The sequence below is a fragment of the Ctenocephalides felis genome, unplaced genomic scaffold, assembly GCF_003426905.1.
Source record: "Ctenocephalides felis isolate EL2017-DRISC unplaced genomic scaffold, ASM342690v1 CF-g0.4_SCAFFOLD_00845, whole genome shotgun sequence".
NCBI classification, from domain to species: Eukaryota; Metazoa; Arthropoda; class Insecta; order Siphonaptera; family Pulicidae; genus Ctenocephalides; species Ctenocephalides felis.
Genome location: NW_020536999.1, coordinates 86,981,608 through 86,999,958, shown reverse-complemented (window position 1 = coordinate 86,999,958; position 18,351 = coordinate 86,981,608).

Below are 18,351 nucleotides of genomic sequence, written 5' to 3'. Positions count from 1 at the left end.
AATCCTCCTACACGGTTATTTGAATTTTGATAAATCTTTTTGAAGCTTGTTAAGGAAAATTTTTAAAATGTTATAAATTATAGAAATAAAGATTAGATGGGAGAAATAAATGAAAAAATTGCAAAAAACAACATATCATTGTTTGAAATTGAGAATATTTGAGACATTGCTTGACATTGACAACAAATGAAAACTGTTATCTGCCAAAAATTTCAATTCACTTATGAGCCTAAATAATATTGGAATATGTTTAATTAATTCATGATCTCGAATAAGAAAAAAGAAATGTCTACACATTATTATTGCCAAAAAGCAGCTGAAATATGCCAAAAATAAAAACAATATAAGATACAGTATGTTTTTACGTGTGCAGGACAACGTATGTTGGGTCATCTAGTATATATATATATATATATATATATATATATATATAAATAAGTCGGGTTTTCCTTCCTGACAAAATAACTCCAGAACGCACAAACCGATTTCGACAATTTTGCATTCGTTGGAAAGTCTCGGGCTCCGTAAGGTTTATAGCTAAGAAAATTAGTTGTGCATGGCATCGTGCCTTAATGCAAGCCGGTGGAACCTCACGCACCGTTATTAAATATTCGAGTAATGACATCAGTGAGAATTATCAGAATTATGCTTGGTTAAGTCTACGAGCTATTCTTGCCGCAAAGAAGAATGATGTACACGCACTGAATTTCACCATTCAATCAAAAACTGGCGATTTGGTGACATACCAATGATTCCGACTGGTCTTCCGTTTGACTTCAATCTATTGCAGTTTCCAGTTCGCCTTGCGTTCGCAATAACAAGTCGCAAGGCCAATCGCTTAGTGTTTGCGGGATAAATTTCAAATAGATTATTTAGAAAATTATTGTTTTTCACATGGGCAGTTATACGTTGCCTGTTCACGAGTTGGAAAACCATCCGCTTTGTTTATGTTAACGTCAGACCAAAAAACAAAAATGTGGTTTACCAAAGAGCACTTCAATAAAACAGATAATTTGCGGATTCACTTTCATTTACTTAGATATAAGTTCAACTAAAAAACACTTCATTTTTGTAATCGAAATAAATTCATTACTGTTGTATAATAAAATCAAATTTTTCCTTTTCAAATATAAAACAAACAAAAAAATTCTTCATCTTTCTCACGAAACCATCTGGTGGCGAAACGGAGTTCGTCGGGTTTGCTAGTATATATATAAAGTTTACAATAGTTGCAATAAAAAGTTACACTTATAAATAAAATAAGCATGGAATAGAGCTAATGTTCTTTATATATTTGCGCTATTTGAAGGTTAGTTTTTCCGCGTTGACGTTATTAAAAATTTCAAGATTATCATTACATTGACAGTCTACATAAAAAACTGGCATAAAAATGTTACCATAAGGAGTCCATGCTAACATAACATAGCGAGTAGTAATAATAAGTAAATTATTACTACTAACCTATACTACATATTAGTGCACATAATAATAATATTTACCAACCAATAATATTCCAACTAACTACAAATAACTTCCTATTATCAACTTTGATTTTTTTCCAAATCCTGTTGCCACATGACAACACCAACAGAAATCACTTCCCGATTGAAGTTTGTTCAAACTGATCAAAATCATTACTTTGTTCAAATTGATCATAATTCTCGATGGCGTTTAATTATATTTGCCAAGTTGGCAACTCGTTGATGAAATGACGGTGCGCAAACACATGGCGAGGAATTGGCTGATTGCTGATCTTATCTTTTGGAGAAGATGATTAAATATTAATCGGCGGTAATGTATATAGGATAAATAATGTTTTTGAGGAAATCGATATGTAGGTGTATGAATGAATTTATGTTTGGACCATGTATCTGAATAGAGATCAGAGACATGGACTAGGTGGTAAGACAATGAAACTATTCTACTGCCAACTTAGATTTGATTTTATTCCGTATCTTCAGGATAATAACGTTGTTTAACTGAACATTACTTGAAGTCGGGATAAAAGTTTCACTTCATTAAACATAACACTTTTGGTCTCCATTTAAATGACAAACCTAATATAGGTCAAATAATTGATATTTTGAAAGCCAAATTGGAAGTATAACCTTAAAAGTAGAGAACTCTACTTACGAACCTGAACTTGAGAAGATGAATAAAAAAAAGTAAAACTCTACAGACAAGAAAGCTGAGCTGAACTTTTGGTTTCTAAATTTAGTAGAAAAATAGACTTTAATGATGAGCAAAGTAAATCCACATTTGCCAAAATTAAAAAAGACTCTACTGACTCTAGTTTAAAAAGTCCTATAAAATCAAATTTCTACTGAGCAATCTAAACAATGATTAAAAAAGTGGTGAATGGTATCAGTAGGAATCGATTGCTTTTTCAATCATTCAAATCGGTTGATCCGTTCGCCCGAAAATGTTGACGTAAAATTGTATCCCTACACGCACACAAATCCATTTTTTCTGAGGTATGCCAAAATGTTTAGAAACCTCAAAAACGTGAAGATATGCAAAAATTTTCATCAGACTCCAACGATACCATAAGCTAGATAATGGTCGATTTCAAAAACCAACAAATTCGACATTAGACTTACTTGTTTCATAAAATCAACAGAAACTTTACTAAGGAGCAACCTAAAACTTTACTTCCAAAAAAGTAGGGAACTCCCACGACCAGCAGCTTAAATTAGGGAAGAGACTAGTGAAGTATGGCATCGTGTCTTGAGGCAAATTGCTAGAACTTCCCATACCGTAATAAAATATTCGAGAAGAATTAAATCAATTTTGGATCAATCAAATCAGATGCTCCGTTCTCCCAAAAACTTGATTTCTATTATCCGCGCTCTTTGCTCCGTATCTCCAAAATGGCTGGACCTATCTCTGCCAAAAACTAATCTCCACTTCTCTACATCATTACGAATTGAATGTTTTTTGGATAATTCAAATCGGATGCTCCGTTCACTCAAGAATTCGATTTCTATTTTCTGCACTCTTTGCTTCGTATCTCCGAAACGGCTGGACCTACCATCAATAGCAATCGAATGATTTTTTAATCATTCAAATCGGATAAACCGTGCGCCAGAAAACGTTGACGTAAAATTGTATCCATACATACATACACAGACACACATCCATTTTTACGGGATGACGTGGAAGAGACATTGAGACGCAGAATTACCCCAGGTAATGTTGTTGAAGTGATGCTGACAAGTGAAGCTGCTTGGAACGCCATAGACAGATTTGCGAGAGACGTATTAATTGACCTGCGTTCTATAGAAAGAGAAAGGGCAAATGGGACTTCGCCCATCTAAAAGATATGTATAATGTTTATGAATTATAACATTGATTAAAAAAGTTAAGAATTATAACTTTCTAGATCCTCCCACCATGAAGTAATGCCTAACGGCGGTTTCCGTGGGGACCAGAGGCAAGGGCAAAGCGGAGGTTTTAGTCGGTATTATACCAGGGCGGTATCGAGTCCGACATACCCAGACAGAAGATCAATCTGGGATGCATAAAGGGATTTCCTTCGCTATACAAAAAAAAAAACACATCAATTTTTCTAAAATATGCAAAAATGTTCAGAAATCTGTGCAAACATTTTCATTTTCTATTTTCGGCCCATTATTATAACTTACCCCACGGGAAGTTAATAAAGAAATCTATTGACAAAAAAACTTAAAGAAAAACTTGTATTGAAAAAACTATGGGCAAAACAAAAGAGAAGTCTACTGACAAACGGTGACTAGACATGGTTCAGAACTGATCAGAAACATGGACTCTCTATGAAAAGAAGGAGAAGAATCTGAGGACAAGCAATCAAGAAGATTTTGTCAGATGCTTAGAACTTGTCTAGACATAATAATAAACTGATGAAAAATACTCTACTGACAAGCAACTTAAGGTTGAATTTAGGGAAAGAAAAAACTAATGGAGTAATTCTGCCTCTTAGCATAACGTTGTCATGGCAACGCTATCTTATGCTTGTTTGTTGGTAGAATTTTACGCATAAACAAGCAAAAAAGAATCTTATCATAATTGCATCATCGGAGATTCTTTTACCATAATATCCTTCCTTGCTTGTTTATATGTAAAATACGCCTGATCGCCTGCAAATAGATGGACATTTTAACAGTTTTCACTGCCAAGAAACAAGCATAAGATAGCGTTGCCATGACAACGTTATGCTAAGAGGCAGAATTGCCCCATAAGTCTCGATTTAAAAACAAAAAGAACATTCTACTATTGATCATAGTTGATTCTAAGAAAACAAAACTACCGTTACGTAAGATTATATTCTACATAAATAGCAGACTGCAATGAACTCCTAATTAGTTTTTAAATGCGAATAAGATCAGAAGAATTACGGCCTAGAGTCCATATCCCCGATCCTCATGTGTATGAATTATTATATCTTCTATGAACTGAACCCCCTATCTCAAAACCAAACGCGTGCCTATCATTTTCATATTACTATCGTGAATTAATAATAAAACGACTTTCGATTATAGTAAGGGCGCTGTTAACAATTTTTGTACAAAATAATATATACTTCAACTGTATCAAGTATTATAATATATATTTAACTAGTTGTGTATGGCATTGTGCCATAGGCAAATTTCTGGCACTTCCCGTACCGTAATGAAATATTCGAAAAATATTAAACGTTATTGTAATCAAAAAGATTAACATAGGGAAAGTTATTGTAGTTGACCAAAAATCGAAAATGAAATTTTTTACAGTTCTTCACGTTTTGAAGGTTTCTAAACATTTTGGCACACCTTAGAAAAAATAGATGTGTATGTGTGTGTGGATATAATTTTTCGACGATTTCAGGTGTTCGTAACAACCAACTTGTATGGTTCAAAAAATATTCGATTCCTATTAATAGGGAGATGTGCTGATTAGTTTTTCGCAAAGGTAGGTCCAGCCGTTTCGGAGCAAAGAGTGCAAAAAATAGAAATAAAATGTTTTTGAGAGAACGGAGCATCTGATTGGAATGATCCAAAAAATATTCAATTCTTAATGATACGGAGATGTGGTGATTCGATTTTGGCAAAGGCAGGTCTAGCCGTTTCGGAGATACGGAGCTATATACGCAAAAATGGCAGTTTTTGAGAGAAACAAGCATCCTATTTGAAAGATTCCAAAAACTTTCTACTTATGTTTTTCGGGAAAAAGTTTTTTTTTCTTTTTTTTTCCAAAAAAAAAATTTCACTGAATTTTATTCTTCGAATATTTCATTTTGGTACGGAAAGTTCCAGCAACTTGCCTTGAGGCACGCATGAGGCACGATGCCATACACCACTAGTTTGAAGTTATGAGGTTAGGGTGCCGCCTTGAGAGCTTTTTGCCCTGAGAAAGTTATCTTATTCTAATGTAATAAGATAAAAGATAGCTTTTTTAGTAATTAACTTATATATTTATTTAGCGACATCGATACATATTTTATGAATTATACAAATAAATTATTTTTAATATGAGTATAATATATTATGGTAAACTTGAACGTGAGCAACCTGTAATTTTTGTAAGAGGTTGTAATTTAAATTTGTCGGCATGTAGAACTGAAACATTATCAACCTTTCTTAAAGACAAATTTGGTTTGAAAAATGAAAATATCAAAAATTATCCAGCATTTATAGCAAAATCTTTACAGTCACTATCCACTGCAGGTTTACAAGAACTTGCTGAGAAGAAATTGTGAGCAACCTGTAATTTTTGTAAGAGGTTCTAATGTGAATTTAATGATGCATGTAGAACTGAAACATTATTCATTATCTAAAAGACAAATTTGGATTGGAAAATGTAAATATCAGTAATTATCCAGCATTTACAGCAAAATCTTTACCGTTACTATCCACTGTAAACCTGCATTTACATTTTTGCAAGGGGTTTTAATGCAAATTTGTCGGCATGTAGAACTAAAAGTATATCAACCATTCTTGAAAACAAATGTGGATTGAAAAATGTAAATAGCAGAAATAATCCAGCATTTATAGCAGAATCTCTACTGCTAGTTTACGAAAATGTTACCGGAGAAGAAGTTGTGAGCAACCTGTGATTTTTGCAGAAGGTTCCAATGTTAATTTGTCGGCATGTGGAATTCAAACTATTTCAACCTTTCCTGAAAAGAAATTTGGATTGGAAAATGTAAATAGTAGCAATTATCCAGCATGCTACCATTGACAGTTTTTGCAAGAAATATTGAAAAAATACACCTCAAATATTTTGTAACTTACATTATACTTATCATGAGCCATCCCATTGTAAATGTCATAGATTTGGATATCTCTCCAACAAAATTAAAAGATACATTTCTAAATTAATACACATTTCTACATTAATACTTTTAACTCCCACGCACTATTATTTTTTACATAGAACACCCACTAAATAAAACACTATAAATTGATTCACGGTGGTGACCATATGTAACATGAAAGTGAGGGTCTTGGTGGAGCCCTACTCATAGTACTTCTTTTATATATGATTTACACTTTATTCAGTTCACAGACTTACTAAATTCTACTATACATTTAACACAATATCTAACAATCAATTCGTAACTAATAATCATTATGCAAAAAATGTCTTTCAATTTTCAATAGTGACTAAGTCGTTACCAGTCGTTACATGTTGACGGGTAAAGCATAGAGAACGACTACGAATTCAAGAAGATGCGACACCCGGGTGAATTATCCATAGAGAGAAGAAGATTAGATCCATAGATCGCTTTCTGGAGCCATATTTCGTTGCCGCATGTTTTCGACCGAAAACTAGTGGTTATGGCATCATATATAAAAGAAGAGTATTTACATAAATACTCTTCTTTTATCTATCAGTATTTAATTTATGGCATCGTGCATACTTGCATAGATAAATGAAGTGTATTTAAAAGATAAAAGAATAAAAAAGAATAAAAAAAGATAAAAGATAATTTAAAGATAATTGAAAAACAGATAATTTAAATATAAAGATAAAATAATTTAAAAGAATAAAAAAATATATAAGATAAAAGAAGCATACTTGTTTAGTGTTATACTTGTACTTTAAACGTTTAAATTGCCAATTTTATATATTGAAATACAGTAGAACTCCAATTATCCGAACTCCAATCATCCGAACTCCAATTATCCGAACTCCGACAATTCGAATCGCCGATTATCCGAATCACTTTCAGAAAAAAAATGTCCAAAAAAAGTCTAAGTGCGCTATTATTCTTCCACCAGCAAAGCCAGTGTAGGCACATTGTTTATTTTGATTTGACGGAGATGTTTACAAAACAATGATTTTCATTTCTAAACTTGTACATTTTTTTTAACTGGTTTAAGTACATTTTATTTATATTTAAAACATGTGAAAATGTCATGTTTCTTTCATTTAATTCAATAAAAAAAATAGTGCAATATCAAAACGTAACTTTTTTTCTCTCCAATGGCAATTTAAAAGAAAAACTCCGATTATCCGAATATTTGATTATTCGAATGGGTCCCGGTCCCCATTAATTCGGATAGTTGGAGTTCTACTGTATATCTTTTTTCAATAAAAAAATAATAAAAAATGTTTCATTTTTTCTTATATATTTTTTACAACATATTTGTGATTCTGTTGAAAATATATTTTATACGCTTATGTTTTGTTCTTATTTCATTTAGTCAAATTAATCACGAGTATCTTTTCTTTCAAATAAATCTTAATTAGAATTGAACCTAATGGGTAAATTTACGTGCTACGGTTGGTGGCGACATCTCTGTTATGCTGAAAGAATTACATTTGATGAAATGTAATAATGTCAAAGCGGCCGTGTATGCCATCTATTTATACTTGTTTATCTATGCTCCACAAATAGCGAATGTGTTTCTACTCTCTCTACTCACTGCTACAAATAAACTCTACGCTCAAATGTCAAATAATAAATGTAAAGGTTGAAATTATTTATCACATTGAAAAAAAATATTGGTAAATCTAGACTATTATTTAGCCCACAACTATTTTCGTAATTTTTTTGTGAGTATAAGCAGTGAAAATATTTAAAAATGTCGAAGGAAACAATTATGCCTATGAATGAACAGGCAATTAAAAATGAACCACCAGAATATTCACCAGAAGACATTAAACTCGAAATAGAGGATGATTTTGATGATCCTGACGTTATTGTTAAATCTGAATCGTGTTCTGAAGATGATGATACGTGTTTAGAAAGATTCATGAATTCCGAGGTTACAATTGAAGAAGAAGTCAAACAGGAGTTAGTCGAGACAACAACTTATGAATGTGACCTTTGCAATAGATCATTTGCAGAATCAGATCATTTAAAAGAGCATATGGCCCATCATATTCCTGATAATAGCAAAAAAAGTCCTTACAAATGCAAAATCTGTCAAAAGACTTTCAGTCTATTAGGTAATCTGAAAAGGCACAAGCTCATTCACAGTGGTGAGCGCGCCCATGAATGCAGTACGTGCAAAAAGACATTCACAACAATAAATTATCTGAAAAGCCACATGGTCATTCACAATGGAATACGCCCCCACAAATGCAGTACGTGCAATAAGACATTCACACTATTATGTAATCTGAAAAATCACATGCTTATTCACAGTGGTGAGCGACCCCATCGATGCAGTGTATGCAATAAGACTTTCATATATGTAGGTAATCTGAAATGTCACATGCTTATTCACAGTGGTGAGAAACGCCATCGATGCAATATATGCAAAAAGACATTCATGAGAACAGGTGATCTAACAAATCACATGCTGATACACAGTGGATTACGCCCCCATGCATGCAATATATGCAAAAAGACATTTACACATTTATGTAGTCTGAAAAGTCACATGCTGATACACAGTGGTGTACGTCCCCATGAATGCGATATATGCAAAAAGGCATTCATGCAAAAAGGTGATCTGAAAAAGCACATGCTCATTCATAATGGAATACGCCCCCATGCATGCAATATATGCAAAAAAACATTCACGCAATCAAGCGGTCTGAAAAGTCACATGTTGATACACAGTGGAGCACGTCCCCATGAATGCAACATATGCAAAAAGACATTCAAGGATTTAAGTAATCTGAAAAGTCACAAGCTGATACACAGTGGAGTACGTTCCCATGAATGCAATATATGCAAAAAGACATTCATGCGAACAGGTGATTTGAAAAAACACATGCTCATTCATAATGGAGTACGTCCCCATGCATGTAATATATGCAAAAAGACATTCAAGCAATCAAGCAGTCTGAATAGTCACATGCTGATACACAGTGGAGCACGTACCCATGAATGCAATATATGCAAAAAGACATTCATGAGAACAGGTGATCTGAATAAACACATGCTCATTCATAATGGAGTACGCCCCCATGCATGTAATATATGCAATAAGACATTTACAAGATCAGATATTCTGAAAAGACACATGCTGATACACAGCGGAGTACGCACTCAAGAACGTAATATATAAATAAGACTTCTGAAAATGTACATGCTGATTCATAAACAATAGTCTTTATAAATGTGAAGTATGCAATAAGGAATTTACTCAATCGAATGTGAAGATCAATGAACAATAAGCATATTTGTTTACTTAAATTTAAATATTTGGAAACATGTTGTAAACTTTTCTTGCTTGTAATGATATGTATAAATAGTATGAAATATACAGTAAACACTACATAATATCGATATTTTTTTATAATTTTTGAAGTAAAACTTCTTTAGGCGCGACTAGGGTGTAAATCCGTACAAATGCAACGGAAGTGCGTTACGGCAGATAAGATAAGAATCGAGTGCCAATGATTCGTCATTCGCTCTCGATGATATCATTTTTATACGGGTCGATTGTCATTAGTCGTCGCGTATGTAAATAGAGATCTGTCGTTGTAGCATACCGGCATCAACGTTGTATGCGTACCGATATCAACAAGGAAATCGACATAGATAAGTAAACATTTTAATGTTACATCGTAGTGAAAATCTTGATTTAACGAAAATTGCCTGAATCAGAAGAATATTTTATCCTGTCACCCGTAAATAATTATAATGAAAATAATAAAACAAATGCAGCATTTGCGCCGTGTATGAAACATAAGTTTATTGAAATATTTTCTATATTTTTCGTAGTTTCTATAAATCTTTGAAGTTATTAAAATAGAAAATATTTTTTAGGCAAGACAGGTATTACAGCTGTTCAAATAATGAGATTAAATCGTCAGCAAAAAAGTAAAAAAAATACAGGCAGTCAATGAATGTATGTTAATTTTAATTACATTAAGTTCTTCAAACACAATTACATGATAAGTGAAGTTGCGAAAACAATATTTGTTTAGGCGTTGTTTAATATAATCCACTGTGTGAACGAATATTATAGAATTTATCAATCAGCAATTACTTCATTTCTCTAATAAAGGTTCATTTCTAAATGCTAATTACAATGACAAACCGATCATGTCATATTTGAAGTATGACTTGAGTTACATTATTGTTGTTAAATATTATACATATTTTGAATGCTATTATAAATATATAATTTATAATTTATCATTATATAAATGTGTATAATGATTGACACTAATAAATGTGTGCATCACGAGTGTTACCATATTATCAATAAATATTATTCAAAATTGTTATATGATGTATTTATTTTTACTTAAATGCCATCTTGTACAGTAGCAAATAAGTTTTACTTCAATCGCGTGTGAACCTTGCACGCATTCTTTCTTTTATTCATATTTTAATTTTTATACATTAAGTATTAGTAATCTGGATTAGCAACCATTGGTTCCAGGTTCGAATACAAATACCCACTTCGGTAAGCAGTTGTTATATCAGATATTCATTTGAAATTATAGATCTCAAATTCATAAAAAATTTTATTGATGTACCTCCTGATTTTTAAACTTAACTAATATATTTTTATATGTAAAAATGAGACTAAGTATCATGTTCGGTATGCTAAAACTCTAAAAATGCTGAACAGATTTGGCCTATCTTGAAATATTTGTGTTAATCCAGAGGTTGTGGGAAATGTGAGATATTATTTGAAATCCGCGTAGACCGTAGAAACTTTACATTTGTAATTTGAAAAGAGAGGAAAGAAGAAAATTTCCAGAAAAAATGGAAAATAACATATTTCTATATTTAGGCAATAACTGGAAAATTTTCTGAACATATTTTAATAGGTGACGCATATGGTTGTTTCATATGCGTTATGTGCATGTTGTTTGGTTTTTCCAGCATAATTACTATTGATATGCTTAGCAGCTTATATTATATATTCCGATGCTAAATGTATACTGACAAATGGCAGATCAGGATCAATCCGCAAAAGACGGAGACAATTTTATTTACAAAGAGCCAAAAAGCCACCACTAGACTGACTGATTTGGACAAAATACATGTATTTGACTGTGAAGTTGAGTGGTTCAAGGATGTCAAATACCTTGGTGTAACCCTGGACCCCTGGTGAAAGAGGGCAGGGGTCCTAGTAAGATATCTCGTGTATATATTTTTTACCTCATTTTAAAAAAAGTTCAAAAATTTAAAAAAAAAAAAAATTATGGGTTTTTTCTAGATACTGAAAATGCACTTGATGTTTGGAGAGGGAAGAGGAGTGATCTTAAATATCACCAAGGAAAGGAAAAAGTCCAAAAATTCTTATAAATTAGTCACGTAATTCATGGACGCCTCAACTAACCACATGTTCAGAAACTTTATCAAAGCTAACAAACTTTAGGAAAAGGCAGAACTCCAAACTAAATAACTTTGAAATTTGGACACATAATTCTGTCAATCTAAATTTGTTTACCTGTCTTGAATTCGCCAGACTAATTATTCATTTATATACAGCGCTTTCCCCTAGCACCCGCACTATTATTTTCCTAGCAACCTTATATAATAGGTAACGTTTTAAATATTAAATAAAATGTCGAATTCCCCATGACCTTCGCGACACCCTTTTAACAGTTTGTTTGATTTAACATATCAATTTCACTAAACGTTATCAATTGATCGATCGTGCAACAGTACCTAACACACGCCATTGATATCTTTGCTGTAATCTGGTAACTCGATAATTATGGAGGTGCTTTGAGTGTTACCTGATTGGAGATAATTATACACATACAGATATACACATTCAAACACACTATAGAAAGTTAAAAAAAATATAATTACAGTAGTTGAGTGACTTGAAGGCGGGTCTAAGATAAGAGCATATATAAATAAGCAGATCTAAGATATGAGGGCATGATTCAGTACTTGTTTGTAAGGTTCATATAACCAACTCTTGATCTATTCGATAATCATTCTGTTTGCTATAGAGTTTTTTTTATTGAGAACCATTTTGTTGTCAGTCCACTACATTTTTTTTGCTAGTCAATGTTCATCAGCAGACTTTTCTTTTTCTTCCTTGAATTTTTCGTTTCACAAATTTATAGACCGACTCTGCCGTACAACAAACAAATGTTATGGCAAGACCATGTTACGCTTCATCCTTCATACATTATGCTGCTGAATCATACTGAATACTGTCAAAATGTCATGTACTTGCTGCATTCAGGCGTTTTGCACGTAAACTGCAACGTCAATCGTATGTTATGAAGCTGAGTCAAAAAGACCCTGTTATCTAATTATAAGATCGTTTTTTGACATTTGTGCGGTTTCTAGATTAGGTTTTAAATAAGACAACCTGAGAAAACCGCCTGACTGCACAGCCACCACATGGCTTTCGTCAATAGTTAGAACAAACTAGTGGGGTGGGTGGCATCCTGCCTTGAGGCAAATTGCTGGAACTTCCCGTACCGTATCGAAATGTTCGAGGAATACTGAATGTTTTCAAATAGATTATTATAAATACAATAAAAGTATTGTAACATTGTCTAATATTTAGAAGAATTATATAAACTGAATTGCAGAGTTGAAATTATTTGTTTAAAGTATATTAGAACTATAGTCAGAATTAAAATTAAAATCTGAATTATTTTCGATATACCAAAAATTAAAAAAAAGAAGAAACTGAAACAAATTTTTTTTTCCAAAATCAATTATTTTGTTAAGACAAGCAGAAAGTTCTTTGAATCAATTGAAACGGAAGCTTAGTTCTCTCAAAAACAGCAATTTTTTGTACATTTAGCTCGTATCTTCGAAATGGCTGGGTCTGTTTTTGCGAAAAACTAATAACCACTTCTCCCAATCATTACTAATTGAATGTTTTTTAGATCATTCAAATCGGATGATCCGTTCTCTCAGATACTCGATTTATATTTATCTATACTCTGCACTCTTTGCTCTTTATCTCCGTAACTGCTGGACCTGCCTATGCCAAAAACTAATCAGCACATCTCCTTATCAATAGGAATCGAATGTTTTTTAACTTCCCGTAGGGCAAGTTATAGTAATCGCAAAAAAATCGAAAATGAAAATTTTTATATATCTATACGTTTCAGAGGTTTCTGAACATTTTGGCATACCTTAGAAAAAATGGATGTATGTGTGTGTGTGTGTGTGTATGTGTGTGTGTGTGTGTGTATGTATGTATGTGTGTGTATGTATGTGCGGATACAAATTTTCGTCGACGATTTCGGGAACACGGATCAACCGATTTGAATAATTCAAAAAACATTCGATTCGTATTGATAAGGAAATGTGCTGATTAGTTTTTGGCAAAGGCAGGTCAAGCCGTTCCGAAGATACGGGGCAAAAAGTTCCGAAAACGGTAACTCAGTTTTAAGAGAACGGAGCGTCCGATTTTTAATAATTCAAAAAACATTTTATTTGTATTGACAAGATGAAGAATCGATACAACTTTCATGAAGGTAGGTCCAGCGGTTTCGGAGATATAGAGGAAAAAGTAAAAAAATGAGCCATTTGGCGGTCAAAAATGATCATTAGACATATGCACATCAAATTATCAGACATTTTATAGAGATTTTAACAATAAGTATACATTTTGTTAACATTCCTATCGGTTCCGTACCCAGTAGCGGCGCTAGGCGTCGGCGGTGTCGGCGGCCGCCGACGGCCTCGCGCCTGTGGGGGCCTCGCAAGAGGCCCCGAAAAATTTTTTATTATTTAAAGTTTAGTTTTTAATTTTTATTTAGTTTTTTTTTATGCTGATGAGCGAGTAAAGAAGATTAGTGGTTTGCGGGCACTCTCATTTTACTCTCTTATCTCTTATGGGCACTATCTAATATCGTCTGTCATTACTATAGATTTCTTCGCGCAAGGCGGCTAATTCTCTGATTGTTTATATTTGTGTTTTTTATGTGAGCATAATGTAAATCATTATTTAGGAATACAAACGTGTAGTTATCTTAACGTATCCAAACAGTAACTAAATAAACGCTCCATCAAAATTGATCAATGAGAATTGACAATGGTTTACATTTTTTTTAAATAAATATTATAAATACTGTTAATTTGAAACTAATCATTATTTTACACTGTCGATATATTTTTTTAAACATTCTAATCAGATGGTAAGTTTTTTCAAAAACTGCATCACCAAATTGACTGATAACCTTTTAACTATTTTTGTATTTCCAAAACCGCTGGACCTGCTTTTGCCAATTTATCAACAGGAATGTTCTGTTAATCATTTAAATCGGTCGATCCAAAGATTCAAATAATCCGACATTTTGAAATTTCTGAACCGATTTTGAAAATTCAAAAACTCTTAAGTTTTCAGTTGGCTATAAGTTTTTCGTAAAAATCGACCGCGTCGTTTCTTCGTAATTAATTGTAGATTTTTTTAGAAAAAAAAAACTCGGTATAAAGATAAAAATTATAGTCTAAACTAACATAAAGTTTATGGAACTACAATAATTGATTAATTATATAAATTCATTTAATTTTGGAATAATGGCTCGATCTTTTAGGTCATGCCATGTGTACGTTCTATGTGCGTATTTGTGCACTCAATTTATTATGATTATAAATTTTTCAAATCTAATTAATCAATTGTAGATTTTAAAATTTTGTCTAATTAGTTATTGATTAAGTCGGTGGTTTCTAATCATTTTCATTCAGAAAGACTTGATCAGTCGAAAAATTATAAAACTATCTAATCGAATAATTTGGCAAAAAAGAAACTTCTTCGGATAGTTATTTAATTTCCGTGTTTTACTAAGATCTGATGAACGAACTTTTTTTGCCGAAGAGTTTGTTCATTTTAACTTGTGCAATTTTTGTATATTTCAATTTGTGTAATTATCTGATTAAAAATATATCTGATACTTTTGTTTAACATAATTAGTTTTTAACTTTGTAACAAAACTGATTAAATTTTTAGAAAGATAGGTCAAGCGGTTTTGGAGATCCATTAAAAAAAGGAAAAGAAAAGCTATTTGGTGGACAAAAATGATCATTGGATATACACGCATCGAATTTTCAGATATTTTATAAAGATTTTAGTAATAAGTACAAATTTTGTTTCGATTTCTATGCATTCCGTACCAATGTTCCGCGTTAGACCACGACGCGGCGCTTACGCGCTTCGATATTTCATCTCAGGGAGGTAACGAAGCGTGATTGCTTTGAAAAAAAGTTCGAAATTTTCAAAAAAATTCAAAATATAAATAAAAAATATCTCAATTTAGAAAAAAAGTTAATTTTTATAAAAAAAAAATCTATTTCAATTCTTCAATTTTCAAAAAATTAATTTTTTTTTTTCAAAGTTTTCAGATTTTTTTTAACATTTAAATTACAGCACGGAAAGTTTTAGTGATAGTCCTTAAAAAAGGGGGGCCTCGCAAACGAATTTCGCCGACGCCGACAAATGGTCTAGCGCCGCCACTGTCCGTACCAATGCTTATGCATTAGACAGTGACGCGGCGCTTACGCGCTTTATTTTTGTCCCTATGTAGTTAAAGCAGTACGATTGCTTTGAAAAAAAAGTTCAGATCTTCCACAATATGTCAAAATAAAGAAAAAAAAATTTTTTTTTCAAAAAAAAAAAATTTTTTTAAAAAATTTTTTTTTTTTCAAAAAAAACTAATTTTTTGTCCAATTTATAATTTCTCAAAAATCTTATTTTTTCAAAGTAATTTTTTTTCAAAAATGTTAATCGTTTTAAAAAAAAATAATAATTTTTGGTACGGGAAGTTCCAGCAATTTGCCTTAAGGCACGATGCCCTAATTGCCTTAAGACAGAATTCCACTTACAGCTAGTTTAACCATTTAAATCGGTTGATCCGTACGCCCGAAAACGTGGGCGAAAAATTGTATCCATACATACATACACACACACACATCCATTTTTTCTGAAGTATGCCAAAATGTTCAGAAACCTTCAAAACGTCGAGAAATGTAAAAATTTTCAATTCCGATTTTCGGCCCATTACAATAACTTACCCTACGGGAAGTTAATTAGTATGGAAACTTTAGTGTTGTCTTCATAAAATAGCCTTGCCATAACATAGGTCTGTTGTGTGATCCATCAAGTATCCAAAACTCCAAATCACTTTGTTTGTCATTAGTTGCCTTTTGTTTGTTTAGGTTTAGATCTTCTTCATAGTCCATGTCTCTAATTGATACAGATTCATGTCTCAAATACTAAAATGTTTTCGTTACTATTTCAAGTTTAGTTCGCTTGTCAGTAGAGTTTTATTATTCTATCTATCAATGTTCAGAATTTCATTGTGTGAAGTTCTATTTATTTTAAATCGAGTTTCAGTTTGCTCATCATTGAAGATTTTTTTCGTTTTTAAGGTGAGTTGGTTCACCAGTAGAGTTCTTTGTTACTCAGCATTAATTATTAAAAAATAACAACATAATTCCTATTTATTTTATTGTCTACGAAAACGTGTCGCATTAGTTTCTATTTACTTAAAGATTTTATCAATTCGCGGAAATCGTAAAAATGGTGTTGCCATTAATACGATACGAATTTAATGATGCCGATTCGTGTTGTCTGATGAAAATAATAAATTCATATTTTGCGTGTACGTATTTTATACAGGGGCGGACCAGGAATATGGCTTGAGCAACCTTATCCTAAATAAAGGGACTCTACATATTATTAAACTAGATGAGAAGTAGAAAACAAACTCTGCAGACAATAAATTAAAAAAGTAGATGAACAAACTCCACTAATAAGTAAATAAAAAGAGAAAAAAATACTTTAAAAGACAAAATAAAAACGTTTCTTTGAATCAAGATTCTCCTGCCAGGCAAACAAACAAAACAACAAGCTTTACTAAGTAGCAATTACTATTACTATTGACGAAGGAAGAACAAGGAACTCTACTGATAAAAGAAGAACAACAAACTCTAATGAGGGAGCAAACTAAAAAAAGGGTAACAAGGAACTCTACAAATATGAGAAAAACAAGAAACTCTAAGTTGGCAAACTAAAAACGGAACAACAGGAAACTCTATTGACTATAGAAGAACAAAGAATTCTACTGAGGAGCAAACTTAAAGAAGGACAACAAGAAAGTCTACTAGCATGAGAAAAATAAGAAACTCTAAGTTAGCAAGCTATAAACGGAACAACAAGAAACTCTACTGACAAAAAAAGAACAAGCAACTTGACTAACTAGGAGAAAACTAAAAGAAGGGTAACATGTAACTCAAGAAACATGAGTTAAATAAGAAACTCTGAATCAGCAAAATAAAATTAGAACAACAAAAAATCCTCTATTGAGGAGTAAACTAAAAGAAGGGCAACAAGGAACTCTACTAATATGACAAAAACAAAAAACTCTAAGTTAGTAAGCTTAAAGTAGAACAACAAGAAAATCTACCGACAAAAGAAAAACAAGGAACTCTACTGACGAAAGAAGAACAAGGAACTCTCCTGACGAGCAAACTAAATGAAAGATAACAAAAGCTTTACTGACAAAGAAGAGCAGAATAAAAGAAAACAACGAGAAACTCTAGGGAGAAAAAATGAACAAAAAACTCTATTGATAAAGAACAAGAAACTCTACCCACAAGCAAGCTAAAAGAAGAAAAACAAGAGACCCTACAACGAGCAGGCTAAAAGAAGAACAACAAGGAGCTCTAGTGAGAAAAAATGAATAAAGAACTCTACTGACAAAAAAAAAAACAAGAAACTCCACTCACGAGCAAGATAAAAGAAGAAAATCATAAAACTCCACTTCGACGGGCAGGCTAAAAGATGAACAGCAAGGAACTCTAATGAGGAAAAATAAACTAAGAACTATACTGACAAAAAACCAAGAAATTCCTCGACAAGCAAGCTAAAGGAAAAACAACAAGGAACTCTAATGAGGAAAAAAAGAATGAAGACCTCTACTGACAAAGAACAAGAAACTCCATTCACGAGCAAACAAAAAACTCTATGACAAGCAGGCAAAAAGAAGAAC